This window comes from Erpetoichthys calabaricus, chromosome 18 (genome assembly GCF_900747795.2).
Source record: "Erpetoichthys calabaricus chromosome 18, fErpCal1.3, whole genome shotgun sequence".
NCBI lineage: Eukaryota > Metazoa > Chordata > Cladistia > Polypteriformes > Polypteridae > Erpetoichthys > Erpetoichthys calabaricus.
This window is the reverse complement of record NC_041411.2, coordinates 44,772,960-44,795,165: the sequence shown is the minus strand read 5'-3', so window position 1 is coordinate 44,795,165 and position 22,206 is coordinate 44,772,960.

Here is a 22,206-nt window from a genome sequence, read left to right as displayed (position 1 = left end):
GACACCGTAAAAATAAAGATTAATTGACCAATGCACAGAGACAAGCAAAGCACTGCAGTGTCCTCACTGTGAGTCCCGGCAGCCTCATCTGTACACATGGCAAGAAACCGGAACTACTTGGCCTATCGTACCATCTATTTTATAGTGCCTTTCATACTGTATCTATGTAACATTGTACCCATTATTTGGTATCTTTCATATCTACCTGCACTATATACCAATTGCATAGTGCCTTTCCTATCTATCTATCTATCTATCTATCTATCTATCTATCTATCTATCTATCTATCTATCTATCTATCTATCTATCTATCTATCTATCTATCTGTGCCTGTCAGATATCTGTCTATCATATTGCCTTTTGTATCTCTGTATCTCATATAGTGTCTTTTATTCAATCTCAAATATTAAATTTCTATTTATCTATCATATAGTGACTTCCATGTCTTGTTATATAGTGCCTTTCATGTTTATCCTTCAATGTATTGCTCATGTAGTGTCTTTCGTATCTATATACACTATACATCAATTGTACAGTGCCTTTCATGTCTGTCTAAGTTAGTGCCTTTTTTATTTCTATATATCTCATATTGTGTTATATAGTAAAAATATAGTAATTTTCTATTCATCATGTTATATAGTGACTTCCATTTCTTTCTGCTATATAGTGCCTTTATGTCTATAAAACAGCATATCAGTTACATAGTGTGTTTCATATATATCTACCTTCTATAACAATTATATAGTGATTCTCATGTCTGCCTGTCTACATACCTACTTTACAGTACCTTTCATGTCTGTCTATCATATTACCTTTTTGCATTTCTATTTATCTATCATATAGTGACATCCATATCTTTCTATTATACAGCACCTTTCATGTTTCTCCATCATTGTATCAGTTTTATAGTGTCTTTCATATTCATCTACACTTTATTTTAATCATCTAGTGCCCTTCATATCTATCTATTACATTGTGCCTTTCACACCTGTCTATTTATTGCCTTGTTTTGTATCTCTGTATCTCATATAGTGTCTTGAATGTATCTCAAATAGTAAATTTCTATTTACCTATCATATAGTGACTTTCATATCTTTATTATATAGTGCCTTTCATGTTTATCCTTCAGTGTATTGATCATGTAGTGTCTTTCATATCTATCTACACTATACATCAATCGTATAGTGCCTTTCATGTCTGCCTATCTATTATATTTTGCGTTTCATTTCTGTCTATCTTAGTGCCTATTTTATGCCTATATATCTCATATCATGTTTTTTATACAGTAGGTTCTAGCTCACATAATAATTTTCTGTTTATCATCTATTATATAGTGACTTCCATTTCTTTCTGCTATATAGTGCCTTTATGACTATAAATCAGTTACATAGTGTGTTTCACATCTATCTACACTCTATAACAATTATATAGTGACTTTCATGTCTGTCTATCTACGTACCTGCTTTATAGTACCTTTCATGTCTATCATATTGCCTTTTTGCATCTCTATTTATCTGTCATATAGTGACATCCATATCTTTCTATTATATAGCACCTTTCATATTTCTCCATCATTGTAGCAGTTATATAGTGACTTTTATATTTATCTACTCTTTATTTTAATCATATAGTGCCCTTCATATCTATCTATTATATTGTGCCTTTCATGCCTGTCTATTTATTGCATTTTTTTTATATCTAAATATCTTATATAGTGCCTTTGAATGTCTCTCATAAAGTAGATTTCTATTTATCTATCTATCATATAGTGACTGCCGTATCTTTCTGTTGTATAGTGTCTATCGTTACTATACATTAGTTGTATAATGCCTATCATATCTATCCATGACATAATGCCTACCTCATATAGTAACTTTCCATTGTATAGTGAGTTCCATGTCTATTATGTCTATCCATCATTTATATTGTGTTTTTCATATTTATCTACAGCATATCAATATAGTGCCTTTTATATCTCTTTATTATATACAGTGTATGTATTCTGCGATTATATAGTGCCTTTCACACCTACCACTCTGTCTCTCTCTTCCCTGTGCTATCACTGAGCCGATGTTTGAGTTGTAATTTTACTTTGGCTCTGAACAGAGTGATATGGCTCACTGCAGAGGTCCTGAGACAGAAAGACACTGGCTTATGGCGTCAGACCCGAGCAGGGGGTGAAGGAAATGATTCTAAAATCATCCGTGTGTACAGACAAGATAAGCTGCTTAGACTCAGTATCAGGTGCGCTGCCCACAGCGGTGCCCGCCTGCCAGAGTGAGCACAGAGCTGAGACTCTAGCGGATGGAAAACATGTGAAGTGTGAAGTGAGAGATGCAAAGTGCCGGCCAACATGACTCCCCTGTGCGACAGGTCTGGAATGACAATGCCACTTGCCCAAATGTTGAACCTGTCACGTGGGACCTGAGCACATTTTTTCAAATAAATGTCAATCTTTGTAATGTTTTTGAGCAGCTCGCAAGTTTCCGTGAGGCTAGGCAATTGGAAGGTTGCCAGTTAGAATCCTGCAAGCGCCAGAAGTGACTCTGCTCCGTTGGGCCCTTGAGCATTTTTCTTAACCTGCAATCACCCCGTCCTGGGTATCTAGCCCTGCAAGTAGGTCCTCCAACCTGCAGGGAGAACTTGGGGGTTGGTGGCAGGATTGGCACTCCAGCCACTGTAAAAAAAAACTTGCACTGTCCCAGTGTGGTGCTGAGGTGTCACCCGTTTCGCTCGGGTCCCAATTACGGTGGTTCGTCGTGTGGTGGGTGCTGCCACATGCTATCAGCAAAGGCCCCCAAACCTTGCATGTTTCCAGATCCAGCATATTTCACTTTGTACTTTTGCTTAAACCACTTGACAGCACAAAATCATGTTGAATATGTCATAAACATTATTGGGGCACATTATGAAAAACTGTAATCAAGATAGTTTTTATTGCATACATGGACCCCTTAACCTTGTAGTTCAGAAAATGGATGGTAGATCTAGAACTTGATAGGTGTCAAGTAACACGAGGGCTGATTGATTTTGGAAGGCCCTTACTGCAAATGGCCTATATTAAATAAAGACTCATTTCTAATGAAATTTTAAATGCAGATTACTATATAAAGAGCCCATAAAATATCTAATTACTTTGGGTTAGAAGCAGTGTTGGGGTGACATAGAAGATCCCAGTTATGGTAGGTCTGCACCAGGGATCTTCTTCAAGTCCTCACCTCTTTGATTTGGTTATGGACGTGTTGAGTCAGGGGGTAAAAGACCAGTCCCCCAAGTGCAGGCTTTCTGCTGATGACATTGAGTTGTGTAGCACAGGAGAGGAAGTTGGAAGAATGGAGAAGGGCTTTGGAAGATCGACAGGTGAAGATAAATAGGAAGAAGACAGAATATCTGAGGTTTAGTGATGATCAGGATTCAGATGTTAGCCTTCAGGGAGAGACATTGAAAAGAGGAGACAAGTTGAAATATGTAAGATCAGTGGTAGTCCAAGATGGAGAATTAGATGAGAAGATAACCCACAGAGTGCAGTGTGGATGGACAATTGGAAGAAAGTATCAGAAGTATTGTGTGATCAAAGGTTAAAGGTGAGGTTTATAGGACAGTGGTAAGACCCCCAATGATGTAGGAGCAGAGGCACAAGCAGTAAAGGGAGTGCAGGAGCAGACGCTGGACACGACAGAAATGAAAATGTTGAGATGGATGTGTGGAGTTACAAAAAAGGACAAAATAAGAAATGAGAGAATCAGAGGTACAGCAAAAGTGGGCAAAAAAGAGAAGAATTGGAAGGAGAGGGGAAGAAAAAGCGAGGGAGGCCAAAGTGGAGGTGGATGGATAAAGTAAAAGAAGATTGGAAGGAAAAGGGCTTGACTGGTGGGGAGGTGATTGGAGAAGGTGGATCAACCCCACATTAAAGTGGAAAAAGATGAAGAAGAAGAAGAATGAATACAGAGAAGGAATACAAAAGACATAATGTTCAATTTTTCAAGGATTGAAACCTCCCCTCTGTGCTCTTCAGCCATTTCAGTACTGAGTATTCTTTCAGTGCCTCCGTGTGGCTCAGCAGCCCTGATTGTGTGACTTTGTAAACTACAGTTTTAAATTACGTCTATTCATATGATTTAGTAAAATGATTTATGAAAGCGCCTACTCTGAAAATCCCTATGCAATAAAAAAAATTCCATTGCCGACCCTACAAAGCTCTTGTAATTAAGGATTTATTTTGCTTCATGCATTATTATAATAGCAATTACCGTAAAAGGCATTACAATAGGTAAGCCCCCCCACCATTCATCTAATGAGGTAAATTCTTAAATAAATGGGCAATGTGATAGAGTTGATGGAAAAACGGAGGCAGCATTGGCATGAAAAGTATTTAATGGCAGCTTTTCAGTCTGCCAACCGAGCGATGCATGGGAGAAGATCGACATTTTCTATTGTGCCAGATCATGAGTACAAACCCAATCAATAATGGAGTAGTTCTGAAATAAAAAGTCTACTTTTTCCTAGCAATAGACAAACTTTAAACTTCAATCCTGAAATTTGAACCTTGGCATCTGTGTCCAATAAAGTCTTATCAGCACAATCCATTGAGAATTGGTCTACCTAGACTCGGTACATTAGGACCTGGTGGTCTCGGTCCCGTTGCTATTTTTCTCTTTGTTTTCCTTGCTGACTTGGCGGTGTGGTTACTTCCCTACTCGTTCTCTGCTGGTTTCTTTTAACACCTTTTCTCCATACATCAGTTCTTTTTTCCTTCTTCTTACTATGGTTAGATTGGTGGGATCAGGTGGTACTTGGGGTGCCATTGGGTTACACTATTCTCTTCTTAGTAGACTTGCCTTCATGTTTCTTATGTTTGTTTTAAAAAAAAATGATCACAAAAACAGTTGTGGAAGGACATGCTCTTCAAGACGTTCAAAAAAACTTCCCTTCTTCTTCTCATAAGCCTCCTTCTGGTAAGGCAGCAGGTTTATAAACTGATAGTAATAAGAAACTAAGCGAAAGAATTCATTTTCATACCAGGCCTACTGGAACATCTGAACAATCTAGACATGAACAGGCTATTCAGCCCAATAAAGCTCCCCGGTCCTATCCACTTATGTCTTCCAAAATAACATCAAGTCGAGCTTTGAAGGTCCCTAAAGTCCAACTGTCTACCACACTACGTGATCCATTTCTGTGTGAAGAAAGACTTCCAAATGTTTGTGTGAAATTTACCCTTATGTTTCTAACTGTATCCCCATGTTGTTGATGAACTCATTTTAAAATAACAGTCTCAATCCACTGGACAAATTCACTTAAACACTTCAAACGTGTTTCTTCTTAATTTTCTTTTGCATAAACTGTATAGGCTCAGCTTTTAATCTTTCCTCATAATTTAACCCCTGTAGTCCTGGAATCAGCCTAGTCGCTCTTCTCTGGACCTTTTCTAGCGCTGCTATGTCCTTTTTGTAGCCTGGAGACCAAAACTGCACACAGGACTCAAGATGAGGCCTCACCAGTGTGTTATAAAGCTTGAGCAGAACCTCCTTTACTAACATGGTAGTCTCACCACGTTACCTGTATTTCCCAGAAAGTACCAAATTTTCTGATTGCATTTTTACTCTGAAAACATCAAATATTTTGGAAATGAACCAAAAACCTGCTCAGCTACACTAAACTGTGGTGTGGTGGCAATAAACTTGAATAGAACAGAACGTATTGTGTCCGTCTGTGAGATGTGGCAGGGGCATTATAAAGCCCGGAAGACATTGTGATGAATTTCCATAATATCTTGCTTGGACAGACAACAGGTGCCAACTCCACCTGCCAGACATTACCACAGAGATCAACAGCTGTGACCCGCTCCTAAAATCCGGAGGTGTGCCAGTACAGTTTGAAGTGTGATGGATGTGCAGTTGTAACCTACAATCACCAGACTGACGAAGTGTCGTGTTTTTCCATGGCTGGTTAACTTTCTGGTTTCTGTTTTGTCTATTTTTGTTTATTTAATAATTTTGGCCCATTTTTTTGTTAATTTTATTAATGAAACCACGTTAGTTAATTATCTTCTTCATTTCTGTAATTGTTTTTTGTTAAGTTTCCTACTTCCTGCATTCCATTATGTTTTCGAAAACAGTACTTTGTTTCTTTCTTTTTCTTTTTATGTTGAACCCCGGGGGTGAGGGGTCTTTGCCGCTACAGGTGCTCAGGTAAAGGGGCTGTTACAAGAGGCTGTGTAGGCCGCAGTCAGGGTGCTGAAACATCAGCTATTCATACTCTTGTTGTTTGGCCCCTCATTTGTAATTCCCTTTCTACTGTAAGTTCATTCTTCTTACCATTTTCATTTGGAACTTTGGTTTTTGGTATTTGACTCTTGTTTTCTTGTTTTGTGTACTAGTCTTCATTTGGAATTTCACTTAGCATTTACTTCTGTTATTTTTGACTGATTTAACTTTAGAGATTAACATGGCCAGTAGAAAATGACAAAGCCCTGTATGGGAGTGTTTTGAATAAAACATTGAACGTGGCAATTGTAAATGCACTGTCATGGAGTCAATGTGTGCTTTAACGGTTCAAGGTAAAAATCCCTACACCTCTCTTTGTCACTCACATACAGAGTCATCACTAACTGGCTGTCAGACTTCAGGGTTTGTCGACTTTATGTCGAGTCAAGGGCTGGCACTGCCTTGTAAAGCCTCCTCTCTCCTTCCCTCTGCTAGTCTGGAAACCAACCATCTTAAACACAAGTCCACTTCAATTGGACGATGATCCCCATCTTAGTGAGGACATCTGGAAAGCACTTGAGAAGAGGCCTTATTTTAGGAGTATGTTGCAGACTGCCCGCCCGCCCAGTCTTTTTAGTAATATTAAAAAGGCAGATTTACAAGGGGATATTATAGTCATGGGAGGGTTTTAACTCCTTGAATTTTAACAGAGCTAACCTTGAAATTAGGCAGGTTAGAAAAGGGATGTGAATTATGAGAAAGATTTAGAAGTCATAGTAGACTCTAAGCTATCGACTTCCTGACAGTGTTCAGAAGCCATTAAGAAGGCTAACAGAATGTCAGGTTATATAGCATGATGTGTGGAGTACAAGTCCAAGGAGGTTCTGCTCAACCTTTATAATGTACTGGTGAGGCCTCATCTTGAGTACTGTGTGCAGTTTTGGTCTCCTGGCTACAAAAAGGTTATAGCAGCGCTAGAAAAGGTCCAGAGAAGAGCAACTAGGTTGATTCCAGGGCTACAGGGGGTGAATTATGAGGAAAGATTAAAAGAGCTGAGCCTATACAGTTTAAGCAAAAGAAGATTAAGAGGTGACACGATTGAAGTGTTTAAAATTATGAAGGGAATTAGTGCAGTGGATCGAGACTGTTATTTTAAAATGAGTTCATCAAGAACACGGGGACACAGTTGGAAACTTGTTAAGGGTAAATTTTGGAGAAACATTATTAAGTTTTTCTTCACACAGAGAACCACAGACACTTGGTATAATGGACCAAGTATTGTGATAAACAGTAGGACTTTAGGGACTTTCAAAAGTAGACTTGATGTTATTTTAGAAGAATTAAGTGGATAGGACTGGCAAGCTTTGTTGAGGAAAATGGCCTGTTCTCGTCTAGATTGCTCTAATCTCACCAGTACTTGACATCACTTCCAGTTCCGGGGGTCCTGGACCAACCCATTCTGCCTCACTGACTTCATAACCGGCACCACCTCCATATTTCTCCAGTCTAGTCGTAGACCAATGTCTAAGAAGATGTCCTTCCCTCATATGTTAAACTTGCTTTATTATGTTGGCTATGAATTATACAGGAAACACCTCTGGTGCCCCAACCCTTTATAATCTCTCTTTGTCTTTTGTTACTTAGTCCATGGTAACTAGAAACTCTGAAATGATTGTGAACCTGTGTGAAGGTGGATCCTCTGATGAGCCAGTGAACTTTCAGGGGTTCGTTCCTACTGTAGACCCAATTCTTTTGGGATAGGCTGTGACTCTTCATTGACTGACTTGGATAAAGAGGTTGGGAAAATGCAGCAGTGGATAATCTGCTACACAATAAAACACAAAGGTCTGTGTGTTCAGTCCCTCAGAGCAATCTGATTGGTCAGTTTTGTTTTGGTGATGTGATCAGAAAAAGAAGTGCGAGTGTGAGATGCATATGAGAGAGTCACTTTCAAAAACGACAAGTATAAAAGCGGACAGGAGTGAGAAAGTTGTCTCGCAATGACAGAGTCTGAAAAGCATGCTTTATGGGAAGGTGCTCCAGAGAGGGAGTGCTGGTGAAAAGATGTTAGTCATGGCATAACAGGTTTGCAGAGAGAGTCACCTTCAAAGACAGAAGGTGTATAACCACTAAGGAGACAAGAAGGGTGCTTTGATTCAGAGAATCAGGCTTTTCAAGATAGAGGGATCGCCAGTGAAGAGATGTTCAGAGACAAGCGAATATGGAGGAAAGGTGCTGAAGGTACATGTAGGTAAGAGAAAGCAAATATTTCTTAATGATTCTCATAACTGGTACCTCATCTACTGTATATATATAATTCACTAAGTCCATGGCAAGCAAGACGCACGCACGACAGAGCCCCGCCCGCCAACTCTAACACTCCTCCCATGTCCATTACCTTCACATTGTTTTCCTTTTATTTCTGATCCCGTTCAACAACTATATGGCAACATCGCCTTCTCAACTGTGACTCCAGAACAACTCAGTGCGCAGGCTATATTAAGCATCACCAATGAAGACTCGCTACACCTTAATGAACAAGTGCTGAAACTCATCCCTACCGACGAAGTAACTTCACCAGCGTTGCCTCCATCGTCACAGACGATCCCGCAGATCAAGTTTCAGTCCCCGAAGAATTTCTTAGCAGTCTTACTCCCACTAGCATGCCTCCGCATAAACTCAAAATTAAAATTGGTTCAGTCGTCATGCTTCTCAGAAATCTCATGCCAGCAAGAAGTCTCTGTGATGGCACTAGACGGACTGTTAACAGCATTCACCGCAATGTACTGGAGTGTAAAACTATCGCAGCTGCTACCTCACAAACTGTCCTTATTCCCCGGATTTCCCTGACCCCATCAAATTCAAATTTGCCTTTTACTTTTACACGCAGACAATTTCCTGTTAGATTGGCCTTTGCAATGACAATTAATAAGGCACAGGGACAAACTTTCAAAACGATATGCCTGTATCTGCCAAAACCAGTTTTCAGTCACGGACAATTGTATGTTGCTCTCTCCAGAGTTCCATCTTTTCATTCATTCACAGTCGTATCCTCAAACCCACCCCATTTGGACCAACTATGTCTTTCAGGAAGTGTTCACCCATCAATAAATAATTATGTGGCGTATGCTACGCCACGGGTTGGCTAGTTTAGTATAATATGATAAACTGTCGTACACCTGAGCATGGGCAGTGTCTCACGAGTAAAGGTTCAGATTGTCTCACCAGGCAGGGAAAGAATGCACCAGAACCAACTGAGTTGTCCGTTCTTACCTGAATGGAAGCAAAGTCGACTGGTGTGACTTCCAGTACAATCAACACAAGCCTCGCCTCCTTCAGGTCTCTGGGATTCCTAACCAGCTGCACAACTAGAAGTTGCCATTCATTCATGGGCCTGTTCTAAAGACAGATGAACCTCCCAGGGAAAACGTTCCTTCTTTATGACTTCACAATGTGAAGATCACCACGATAAATCCTTTACTTTTTTCTTTATCATCAGGACATTAAATGGTGAATCCTGATGGAGCCTCAACTCTTTTTCTCTTTTTTGTTCCCCTTGTGCTTTTAAAATGCTTAAACTTGCTGAGTCTAATTTGGCAGCATAGGGGACAGAGGTTGTCCCAGCAGCAGAAGCTACCTCAGATGTCTTCGGCCATTCCAGTTTCTTCACAGTTCTCAATCAGGTACTGGTTAAGGTTAACCAATTAAAGTGTCCAAGTGTGTGACAATGTTGATCCCAAGGTTTTCCTCAGGCAGGTAATGGAAAAAGCAGGTTTGGATGAAAGATGGATGGGTATCTATCTATCTATCTATCTATCTATCTATCTATCTATCTATCTATCTATCTATCTATCTATCTATCTATCTATCTATCTATCTATCTATTATATAGTGCCTTTCATATCTATCTATCTATCTATCTATCTATCTATCTATCTATCTATCTATCTATCTATCTATCTATCTATCTATCTATCTATCTATCTATCTATCTATCTATCTATCTATCTATAATTATGAGGACATGCAGGCAGAAACAAATGTGACATTGTACCCAGGATGATTTTGCTATTATGTTAGAGAGGTATAGAGTGAGGAGGGTGACAGGTGAGAGATTTTTAATGAACATATATAACAAAGCTGGAATTGGCTGCTTTGCTCCAGTCATCTCCATTTCAAAGACACTATATCATTTCAAGATTGACTGCGTGTAGTTATCATTAAATGGCTGAGCGGTTGTGGTTATTCCACTCACAACTCACAAGAAAGAAAGCCGCTTCCACAGCACATGTTCCACTCGGCGCCCCGGTTAATAACCACCACTATCCCTGATGATTAAATCCTGACTATTAAACAACCATTTGGACGTGTCTGCCTTGCAGGAAAATCAACAAACTCCCAACCTGCCCATCTGCTCTGAATGGAGTGGAGTGAAGCAGCTGGAAACGCAGACATCGCTAAGGCTTGACATTTTATACACTTACATGTAACTGCAAGTTTTTTCTTTTTTAATCGTTTCTTTACAATTCTCCAACTCTGTTCACAATTGTAGGTTGCTGCTCAGGTGTTCAGAAATTAGATGGTTCAGATGGAGTGGGGGGGCACCTGGACAAGGTATATGCAAAAAAAAAAAAAAAAACACAGCTGTTCAGTGCCGTCAAAAATTATACCACCATAATTAAGGAACATTATGCATCAAATTCAGAATTTGTTATCCTGAAGCACAATGTGTACACCTGCACACATCCGAAATGTCCAACTGAGGATCTAATGGTTGCATTTTGTGACTTATTATGTTCAGCCGAACTGTCAGTCATTCATCAAAGGCAGTGAAATGTGCTGGCAGCTGCAAAGTGGGATGCTTTTTCCCAATTAAATGTGCACACATTTGTCTATGTGTTTTAAATTTGCATCTGCTGGGGGTTTATGTGTGGTAAAGTCGTAACTGACCACTTTGAGATTAGAGCCACTAGGCGGATTACATGCACACAGAGAAAGGACGAGCAGAAGAAAAATGAAAGAGCCCCCACAGAGCCTTCAGTTTCCAAGTCCAAACCCTGCCTCGCTTCAGGAGGGAAGACACCTCAACTAACTGCTCATCAAAACCTTCATAGAACATCGACACCTTCTGAGTTCAAGTGTTCCCTCATGGCGTAAAAGGGAATTCTTAAATGGTGACAGTAATACCACACCAACAAAACATACACACACATACAGCATACACCTATATACGCAATACATATACAGACTATACAGTATAAAGTGACCACCAGGCGGCACTCCAGAGCCCCAAACACTAGACACAACTCAACCAAACACAATTTCAGGTGAAATAAAAAGCAGTTTTAAGAAATAATAATGTCTTTACAGGCTTCAGTCAGTCCAGCAAAGTAAATGACACACAATTAGTCAACTTTTGTCTCTTTCCACCACTACTCCATGAGTGTCATCCACCACCTTCCAACTCTGACTCACTGGTGCAGATGAGGTGGTGTCTCGTGACCTGGGAGTACTTCCAGGGTCAAAGCATTGCACATTGGAAGCACTTCCAGGCCAGGCAGGCGTTCCCCAAAGTAGGATCAGCATTCCTGTCTGGCTTCCCCTGGGCTGCCTGTCAGGACTACAACTCCCAATATGCCCTGTAGGGTTACAAATAGGGGTTCAACCAGAGGGATGCTGCCACCCAGTGTACAGGAGGAATACATGGTCCCCTAGAAGCAGCCTCCCAACCAGAAAAGGTACCTGCCGGGTTGCCTGTCCATCCACTCCAACACTTACAATACATAGTGTATATATATATATATATATATACTAGCAAAATACCCGCGCTTCGCAGCGGAGAAGTAGTGTGTTACGAAGAAGAAGTCATAAGAAGTTATGAAAAGTGAAAACATTTTAAAAATAATGTAACACAATTGTCAATGTAATTGTCATAGGCTTATTTTAGTATTGAGAGTGAATTTAATGATTGTAAAGAGTTTAATTTAATTAATTGTAAATGTTGTGTATGAGAAATGCACATCTTTACGATGTAAGGATCTCTTTGTAAAAGACGTTTGCAGTACTGTCCTCGGGCTGTAAAATGACCAAGCTGTCTACTGAGCTTACTCTTGATCATGCAAGAAACCGGCAAAAGGAGAGATCAGTTCTAAAAGTTCCTTATGGCATAATGGTGAGAACTGCCAAAAAGAAGACGTTATTTTTGGAAGTTCGTTACGGGGCACGGCGCAAAATGAAACATACTTAATGTTTGTAAGTACAGTGTAAAGGATGAGCATGGGCTTCCTATGTATATTGGAAATCGCAGTAATAGTGAGGAGGGGTTTCCCCTATCTATATATACAGTTTGGGGGGTACACTGGTCCCCCCCCCCTTGGGTGTTGCAATAGGACATGAAACATACCTAACTTTTGTAAGTACTCTGCAAGGAATGAGCATGTGAAATTTCAGTGAGAGAATTTCATAAAGTGGGAGAATTAGTAATGAGTCAGTGAGGGCTTTGCCTTTTATATATATATATATATATATATATATATATATATATATATATATATATATATATATATATCCATCCATCCATTATCCAGCCCGCTGAATCTGAACACAGGGTCACGGGGGTCTGCTGGAGCCAATCCCAGTCAACACAGGGCACAAGGCAGGGAACCAATCCTGGGAAGGGTGCCAACCCACCGCAGGACACACACAAACACCAAGCACACACCAAGCACACACTAGAGCCAATTTGGAATTGCCAATCCACCTAACCTGCATATCTTTGGACTGTGGGAGGAAACCGGAGCGCCCGGAGGAAACCCACACAGACACGGGGAGAACATGCAAACTCCACGCAGGGAGGACCCGGGAAGCGAACCCAGGTCCCCAGGTCTCCCAACTGCGAGGCAGCAGCGCCACCCACTGCGCCACCGTGCCGCCCATATATATATATATATATATATATATATATATATATATATATATATATATATATATATATATATATATATATATATATATATATATATATATATATATTAGTCATATGAAAAAGTTTAGGAACACCTCTTAATTCTTTGGAATTTTCCAAATCATTGGCTGAGCTTTCAAAGTAGCAACTTCCTTTTAATATATGACATGCGTTATGGAAACAGTAGTATTTCAGCAGTGACATTAAGTTTATTGGATAAACAGAAAATATGCATCATAACAAAATTAGACAGGTGCATAAATGTGGGCACCCCAACAGAGATATGACATCAATACTTATTTGAGCCTCCTTTTATAAATCTAACAGCCTCTAGACACCTCCTATAGCCTTTGACGAGTGTCTGGATTCTGGATGGAGGTATGTTTGACCATTCTTCCATACAAAATCTTTCCAGTTCTGTTAAATTTGATAGCTGCCGAGCATGGACAGCCTGATTCAAATCATCCCAAAGATTTTCAATGATATCCAAGTCAGGGGACTGTGACGGCCATTCCAGAACATTGTACTTCTCCCTCTGCGTGAATGTCTTTGTAGATTTCCAACTCTGTTTTGGGTCATTGTCTTGTTGGAATATCCAACCCCTGTGTAACTTCAACTTTGTGACTGATGCTTAAACATTATCCTGAAGAATTTGTTGATATTGGGTTGAATTCCTCCACCCCCAGTCCCTGAACTAGCCACACAGGCCCACAGCATGATGGAACCTCCACCAAATTTGACAGTAGGCAGCAGGTGTTTTTCTTGGAATGAGGTGTTCTTCTTCTACCATGCAAAGCGCTTTTTGTTCTGACCAAATAACTCAATTTTTGTCTCATCAGTCCAAAGCACTTTGTTCCAAAATGAATCTGGCTTGTCTAAATGAGCATTTGCATACAACAAGCGACTCTGTTTGTGGCGTGAGTGTAGAAAGGGCTTCTTTCTCATCACCCTGCCATACAGATGTTCTTTGTGCAAATTGCACTGAATTGTAGAATGATGTACAGATACACCATCTGCATCAAGATGTTCCTGCAGGTCTTTGGAGGTGATCTGTGTGTGTGTCTGTAACCATTCTCACAATCCTGTGCATATGCCGCTCCTGTATTTTTCTTGGCCTGCCAGACCTGCTGGGTTTAACAGCAACTGTGCCTGTGGCCTTCCATTTCCTGATTCCATTCCTTACAGTTGAAACTGACAGTTTAAACCTCTGAGATAGCTTTTTGTAGCCGTCCCCTAAACCGTGATACTGAACAATCTTTGTTTTCAGATCTTTTCAGAGTTGCTTTGAGGATCCCATGCTGTCACTCTTCAGAGGAGAGTCAAAGGGAAGGAAGCACAACTTTCAATTGACCACCTTAAATACCTTTATATCTCATGATTGGATACAACTATCTATGAAGTTCAAGGCTTAACAAGCTAATCAACCAATTTGGTGTTGTAAGTAATCAGCATTGAGCAGTTACAGGCGTTCAAATCAGAAAAATTACAAGGGGACCCACATTTTTGCACAGACAGTTCTTCACATTTGATTTAATTTCATACAACTAAATACTGCTTCACTAAAAATCTTTGTTTGGAAAACACCTCAGTACTCCGATGTTCCTAGGAAATGAAAGACATAGCACTGTTATATTTTTTGTTGAAAGGAGAGTCAATTATTATGCAGGCTGAGAGGGGTTTCCAAACTTTTTCATATGACTGTATATATATATATATATATATATATATATATATATGGTTGAAATAGCAAGTGTTACCTGGTAGGTAACCACCCATACAATCAGATTGTGACACAGACTACGTATGCCGTGAATATACTGTATATATATATATATATATATATATATATATATATATATATATATATATATATATATATATATATATAATATATATATATATATATATTGTGAGGAGAAAACAGAGGGTACAGGATAAGTTTTTGGGGTCCCCAGGGAGATCTTTGTAGGCAATCTAGATCCAACAGTCGTGGTCCTTGGCATGAACTCTGACTCTCAGTCATGTGATTTCTTTTGAAGCCCGGCAACCAAAAGGGGTGGACCTTCTACGGTCAAATCAAAAATGACCTCACTCATCTTTGGAGGACTGCTCCTCAATTCCTGGACCCAAAGTGGAAGAGAGGTTAGTAGCTCTGCCTCACTCCCATCTGTTCCACTGTTTACTTCAAGAGGAGAGCCTTGCACATGCTCTTGTAGCAAACATCCAAAGTGATTAACTGGATAGATAAATAGATATGAATGGTGCTTTATAATAGAAAGATGGATACAGTAGATAAATGACAACATGTATCATTTGTTAGTATGACTGCCTCTTCTTTAATCTTATGGATAGAAACTCTCTCACAGTCTACTTCTGTGAGTGTGAATGATCTTTGTACAGCTTGCCGTAAGGGTGTAGTAGAAAAAGTGCCCATGTCAAACTGCTGCAATCTTTAATCATCCTGTTTGCCTTTGTTTTATATACGGTATGTCCAGAGTACTCTACACATCATGTTACATCACCCAGCATCTTATTAGCTTACATGATCACATCTCTACACTGTCCATAGGAGATTATAATGCACATCACAGATGAATGCAACATTAAAGTTACTATATAATTATATAGTAAAGTTACTATATAATAGATAGATAGACAGCCAAACAGATAGATAGAGAAATGCTCTATATAATAGATAGATAGATAGATAGATAGATAGATAGATAGATAGATAGATAGATAGATAGATAGATAGATAGATAGATAGATAGATAGATAGATAGATAGATAGATAGATAGATAAAAGAACAATATGATATATAGAATAGATCCTTTCGCTCTCCCTCTGTCTATCTATTATATAGTGCCTTTCATATCTATCTATCTATCTATCTATCTATCTATCTATCTATCTATCTATCTATCTATCTATCTATCTATCTATCTATCTATCTATCTATCTATCTATCTATCTATCTATCTATCTATCTATCTATCTATCTATCTATCTGATAACTACCTCAAAAACAATAGGCAATCAAATACAATTGTTAAGGCCACACAGGTTTGTCCCCACTCTCCCAAACTGTTATTTGCACAGTTAATGCTGAAGAAAGGTATTTGCTAAAAAGTAATGATTTTCTTATGTATAGAGGTTGGATGCAACAAGCCTGGGTGACTTCAAGTGTGTGTCTTTAATCCTGCGTATTCTTTGGTGCCGATGGCCCTCAGCTGATGCTATCTGTTTTCCCCATCATGGAAGATGAGTTTCATTCATTGAGCTGGCCACTTTATCTGATTTATAAGCCACTGAGCTCACTATCATACATGGGCACCATCTATGGTGAGGTGGTTACTCTTTACAAGGTTTCATCAGTTTTCCGTTTATTTTTGGTGAAAAAAAAAATCCCATGATTAAAGACTGTAAAAACGATAAATCAGAAAGTACATCCTTCAGAAAAGTTGGAAACCTGCCAAATGATGAAGAATGAAGCACATTTTGCTGCATGGAAGAAACGACAGTAACAGCGTAACACGTGTTTCCTATGGTCTCCTTTCAGCTGAAGAGGTAAATTGTCAGCATTAAAACAGGCTAAGTGCATCTTTACATTTAATTGAGGAGGAAGTGCCGTTTTAGGAAGCTTTTAGCTTTACCACTATAGTTACAAGGAGCAAACTCCCAGGGAACAAATACCCTGTGTGTACGGTTACCATATATTCTATATACCACACACAGCGTGTATACATACATATACATATATACGTACATATATATAAAGAGAGAGAGTTTAAATTGTTTGTTTAAGACCCACTGTTTTACATTATGAAGAAAAGATTGAAGGATCAGATTTTTTTGTTTGTTTTTTTTTAGTTACCATGGAAACCCTAACCTTCCTGTCCTGCATATTCGCTGGTGAAACTAAAGAGTGGGAGCCGAGTTCCAGGGTTCAGTCTGTGTTTATGAAAATGAATGAAAATAAGCAATTTCTGCAATGTGCAACAGCAAATTAGCATTCTGGGAAAACCCTTAAACACACTAAAGATCAGGCAGCCAGAAAAGCCTGTGGTGCAAGTGTCTAAGTGAGAGACTTGCCTTTGCTGTTATTTTGTTGATCACTTAAGAGAAGCCCATAACAGGCTGCTCGCTGCCTCCTTGAAGCATTTTTTTGTAAACTCTGATACCTGAAAACAAACTGAAGCAGTGATGAGATTCTAAGGAGGGCAATGATAAACTGTGCACCGAAGGGTGTGAAGTCCTGATCAGTTCTCACAGTTATCACAGGCAAGAGGGATTCTTTTATGATTTGTTCAAGGTTAGGACACTTTCTTTGGGTGGGTGTAGCTGACATGGTGTACACCAGAATGCTTTACCAATATCAAAGCCAGTTCTGCCAAAAGCTGGCAAACTTGACTTTGTTTGAATATTTCACGCACAAGAGTGAAGGGATCAGAAGGCTGGACATTTGTGGGTTCATGATGTCCACTGCTGCAGATTTTGTTTGATGTTCCAGAAAGATGGTGCACACTTTGGCTTTTGTTCCCCAAATATCATACAGACTTTAAACCTTTCATCTTTTCCTCCACATGCACTTTATTCTGTGGCACTAAGTTATGAACTGCATTTGAATTATAGCATTCTGAAAGGATGGGGAAAAGATTCAAACACAAGATCTCCATTAACTGCCGCCAAAGCACACTTCCTTCTTTAATATTTCTTTAACTTTTCTTGTGAAACACAAATAACACTAGGAAACAATTCCACTCAATTTTGAAGTTTCATACTTCACAGCTCAGTTTTGGTTTGCAATCACTGTGGTGGTCCCGGTTCACTTCTACATGGTGACAACCTACATGGACCACTACATTTAGTAATCTGCTAGATTTTCTTTGGAATAGCCACACTAACCTTTAGATGGATAATATTTGGGAAGGAAAGACTGTAAGGATTAAAAGGGGTTTGATTTTGCACTTATTTACTAATTATTATCATCATGTTTTAAATATGTTTGTCCTGACATTTTTGTTTTTGGTTTTCTATCACAAGTACTGCCATACTGAGTATATTGTTGATGACAATGACACTCTGTAGTTACCACATTTCAACCAGAAGTTGAAGTTGCAACAGGTGACATTTTTGGTTTGCCTGCAATGGAAAACTGGCCAATGAAACGTTGATAGTTAAACACAAGAGCAAGTCAAAAGCAAAAAGCTGGAGAGTATAAGCATCTACACCAAGGTGGACCTGAGGCGAAACTAAGAAGCCAAAGAAGTTAAAAAATATTATATATCTACTCTCTACAGTATATATAAAATCCTAAGCCTAAAAGTGCAACAACTTTATATGACGTATTTTGTCACACTTTAAATCGAGCTTATTTTAAAACCTACTTATATATATTTGTTATCATTCTTTTCAGAATTTATTGAACTTTAATGTGATGTTGTTTGATTTTCAGATTCTTATTCCATTTTTAAATTATAAACTAAAATATCAAGAACTCACGTCCTGTGAGATGAGACTTTGTGCCAAAAGATTTAACCATGACTGGGGCTGGAAATAAAAGACAAAGAGTAGGACAGCTGCTGTACAGGCTTTTAAACGTTCGAAGTGCCGCGCGAGATGCAGTAGCTGATCGAGCAAAGAGGAGGTTAAAAAAAACAAATAAAACTGTATTTGCTTCCCATTGTATCACCGTTTAAGAGGGGGTTTCTGAGGAGCGACCGCGTCTCCTTTGGATGCATTCAGCCCCCCACTTCACAATGTGAGTGGCAGAGATGGGGGGGTTGGCGAGCGAAGCAAGCAGGGGGCAAACCCCCTACTGTGCATGTATATATTGTGGAACTTGCCCCGGACACAGACAGGCAGACACGTTGTAAGTACCCCACCCACATTTATTTAGGGCTTCCATATTTACAAAGTCACTACTCACAACCCCAATACCCCTCAGTCCAGGCCAACACAATGCCTTCTCTCTTCTCTCTGTCTTCAGACCGCCTCCTTCTCTCCTCCAGAAACCTTGTCCTTCTTCCACCCGACTCAAATCCTTTTCTGAAGGGAGGCGGCCCCTTCAAATAATCACCCGGATGGGCTCCAGGTGTGTTCCACCGACACGCCCCAGTGTGGCGGAAGTGCCGGCTGTCTCCCCGGAAGCACTCCCGGTGTCCCTGTTCCTCTTCCCCCCAGCACTTCCTGGTGTGGCAGAAGTGCTGAGGTCCAGGGTCTTCCAGGTATTGGGGTCCCCCTGGCGGTGACCACGGGCTCCTACAGGGTCGAGCTTCCCAGCTCTGGACCCGCGGCCCCCAGGGCGGTCACCCCCTCGAGGTCTGGAAGAGGCATAAGCCCTCCTCTGATCTTCTTGTGCATCCCGGCTGGGTACCACCCCCATCCGGGTAACACATTGCCCCACCACCAGCGAAGACACGTCGGACGGAGCGACACGTCCCACGAGGGCAACTCCTCCCCGAAGTGGGTCCTACTACATGTCCAGGGTCCAAGCCGGCACCCTGGAACATACCTCTTCGGCACCCTCTCCGAGGTTTTCATGCCCCTTTGGATCGAGCCGCTCGCGCCTCCATAGCCCCCGCCAGCAGTGGGGCCGCCCCATTGCCAGCGAAGAATACCCCAGGGAAGCGTCCGGTTCTATGAGGGCAGGTCCCCAACGGAGCAGGTCCTACTGCGCGTCCGGGGTCTGATCCAGCACCCCGCGACTTGCCCTTTCGGCACCTCCTCCATGAGATCCATGCCAGTGTGATTGGACCTGACGGGTCCACTCTCACTGTTGTCTTCCCTGCCGACTCCAGGGCTTTTCTCTGCCTCCGCAGAGGACAGCCTTTCTTATTGGAGGAACCAGAATTCACCCCTCGATTCCCCCCCTTTACTCTGGGATGCTATAGCGGTTTGAGTCTGCCTACGGGAAAGGTACAGACCCTGTCCAGTTTGCGTCCCAATAGAGCGACGTGAGACTGCTGCAGGCTTGGGGCGTAGGGTGCTAGGACCCAGGGCACTCATCAGCCCGCATCCTGCCAACCCTCTCGCTGTCTTTCCCCTCACCTCACGCACAGCACTCACCGCCGCATGCAGTGTCAGAGAACCACCTACTCGGTACTGATCATTCGGATCACGGCCAATTTCGGTGGGCTCTCCTTTATGCTTTACGGAGTCGGCTTTACTCACTGTCTCCGCTGTGCCTCTCCGGCCAAAGACTCCGGCGTCGCCTCGTTCAGTCATTGCCGGTGACGTCATCGACGCAACAGCCTTCCCATTCAGCTCCTGCAACTCAGCATGGAGGGCACCCAGCACCTGCATCAGGGACAAGCACAGAGAGTCAGCCGACGATTGACCTACCTGGTTGTCAGTCATCTTCGCCGACTGCTTCCTGTGGGGCTCATCCAGCCCAATCGGGTCCCGGACACAGACAGGCAGACACGTTGTAAGTACCCCACACACATTTATTTAGGGCTTCCATATTTACAAAGTCACTACTCACAATCCCAATACCCCTCAGTCCAGGCCAACACAATGCCTTCTCTCTCTCTGTCTTCAGACCGCCTCCATAGCCCCTGCCAGCAGTGGGGCCGCTCCATCGCCAGCGAAGAATCCCCAGCCCCAGTGAAGCATCCCGTTCTATGAGGGCAGGTCCCCAACGGAGCAGGTCTTACTGCGCATCCGGGGTACGATCTTCTCAGGCGTCCCGGCTGGGTACCACCCCCATCCAGGTACCACTATATATATACATGTGCGACTAGGAAGACGTTGTATGGACCAAGCAATTCCACGCCACTAAACTTTCTCCTGTTATCTGTACAGACCTGCCATGGGAAAACCTGTCTAATTTACAACAGATGATGTCACTTCTGGTTCTGGCACCCAGAAGATTATTACTTCAGGCACCTGCTCTGACTACTGAAGAACATCACTTCCAGTTCCCTTACATCACTTCCTGTCCTATCCCTTAAAACCACCATCTTGACAAACCATCGACAGTTCTGTTTTGGACTCGGTATTGAGAACATCTCTGTACTATTACAAGAATCTTTTGCAGCCAGGAATAATATACGGGTGGCTGCCCCAAACCTTTTTAAGTGTGTCAAGTCTATTCTTTTACAGTGGTGTAGTCGGCAGGATGTTGACATCCTGGAGAGAACGAAAGTCAGAACAAAACAAAGACTCGACACACTACGCCCAACGCAAGAAAAGTCAGATGGGTAAGTACCGCTCCCGAATCGCCAAGTGGGGGTTGGTCGGGGGTGTCAGGGAAAGCTTGAGTATGCCTTGACCCATCATCCTGTTAAAGGTCCAGGGAAGAGTAGAAACGGGAACACATCAGGGACTCATTATGGTCTCTTGAGTATGGGGACTGCCCCTAAATATCCCACAAAAAGCAAGCCTTTTGATAACAGTGGGAGAAACTCAGGCTGGCAGGTGGAAAACCTAATGGCCTGGATCTATAAATCAGTGAAAAAGCAGGCCATGGCTTTATGGGCTAAGGTGGTTAGGTGGTTACAACCACACAAACAATCGACCCATCAAATAGCGGAGCAGGTGGCCTGCGCTTTGTTGCCCTGTGCCCTGCCTGGAAAAATTGCCCAGCCAGCCTGGGGCTTTAATGATATTATCTCGCTAGCCAAGGCAATAGAACACCTCAAGGCAGAAACCGGCTTGGGAGTATCAGAACGGGACTCGTGTGAACCCGGGCATACTAAAGAGTCTCGGAGCTACAATGCGAAACATACTCGAGTGGAACCTGGGACACATCGGCCGGCTCTGAGAAGCGAAGACGGGGTCTGCGGAGGAGTGATATGGGGGGGAGGCACGGTGTTCGCTCGCTAACCCCCTGGCCTTTACACATCTCTGTACTATTACAAGAATCTTTTGCAGCCAGCAATACTATACGGATGGCTGCCCCAAACCTTTTTAAGTGTGTCAAGTCTATTCTTTTACAGTATATATATATATATACATATGTATACATATATATATATATGCATATATATATATATATATATATATATATATATATATATATATATATATA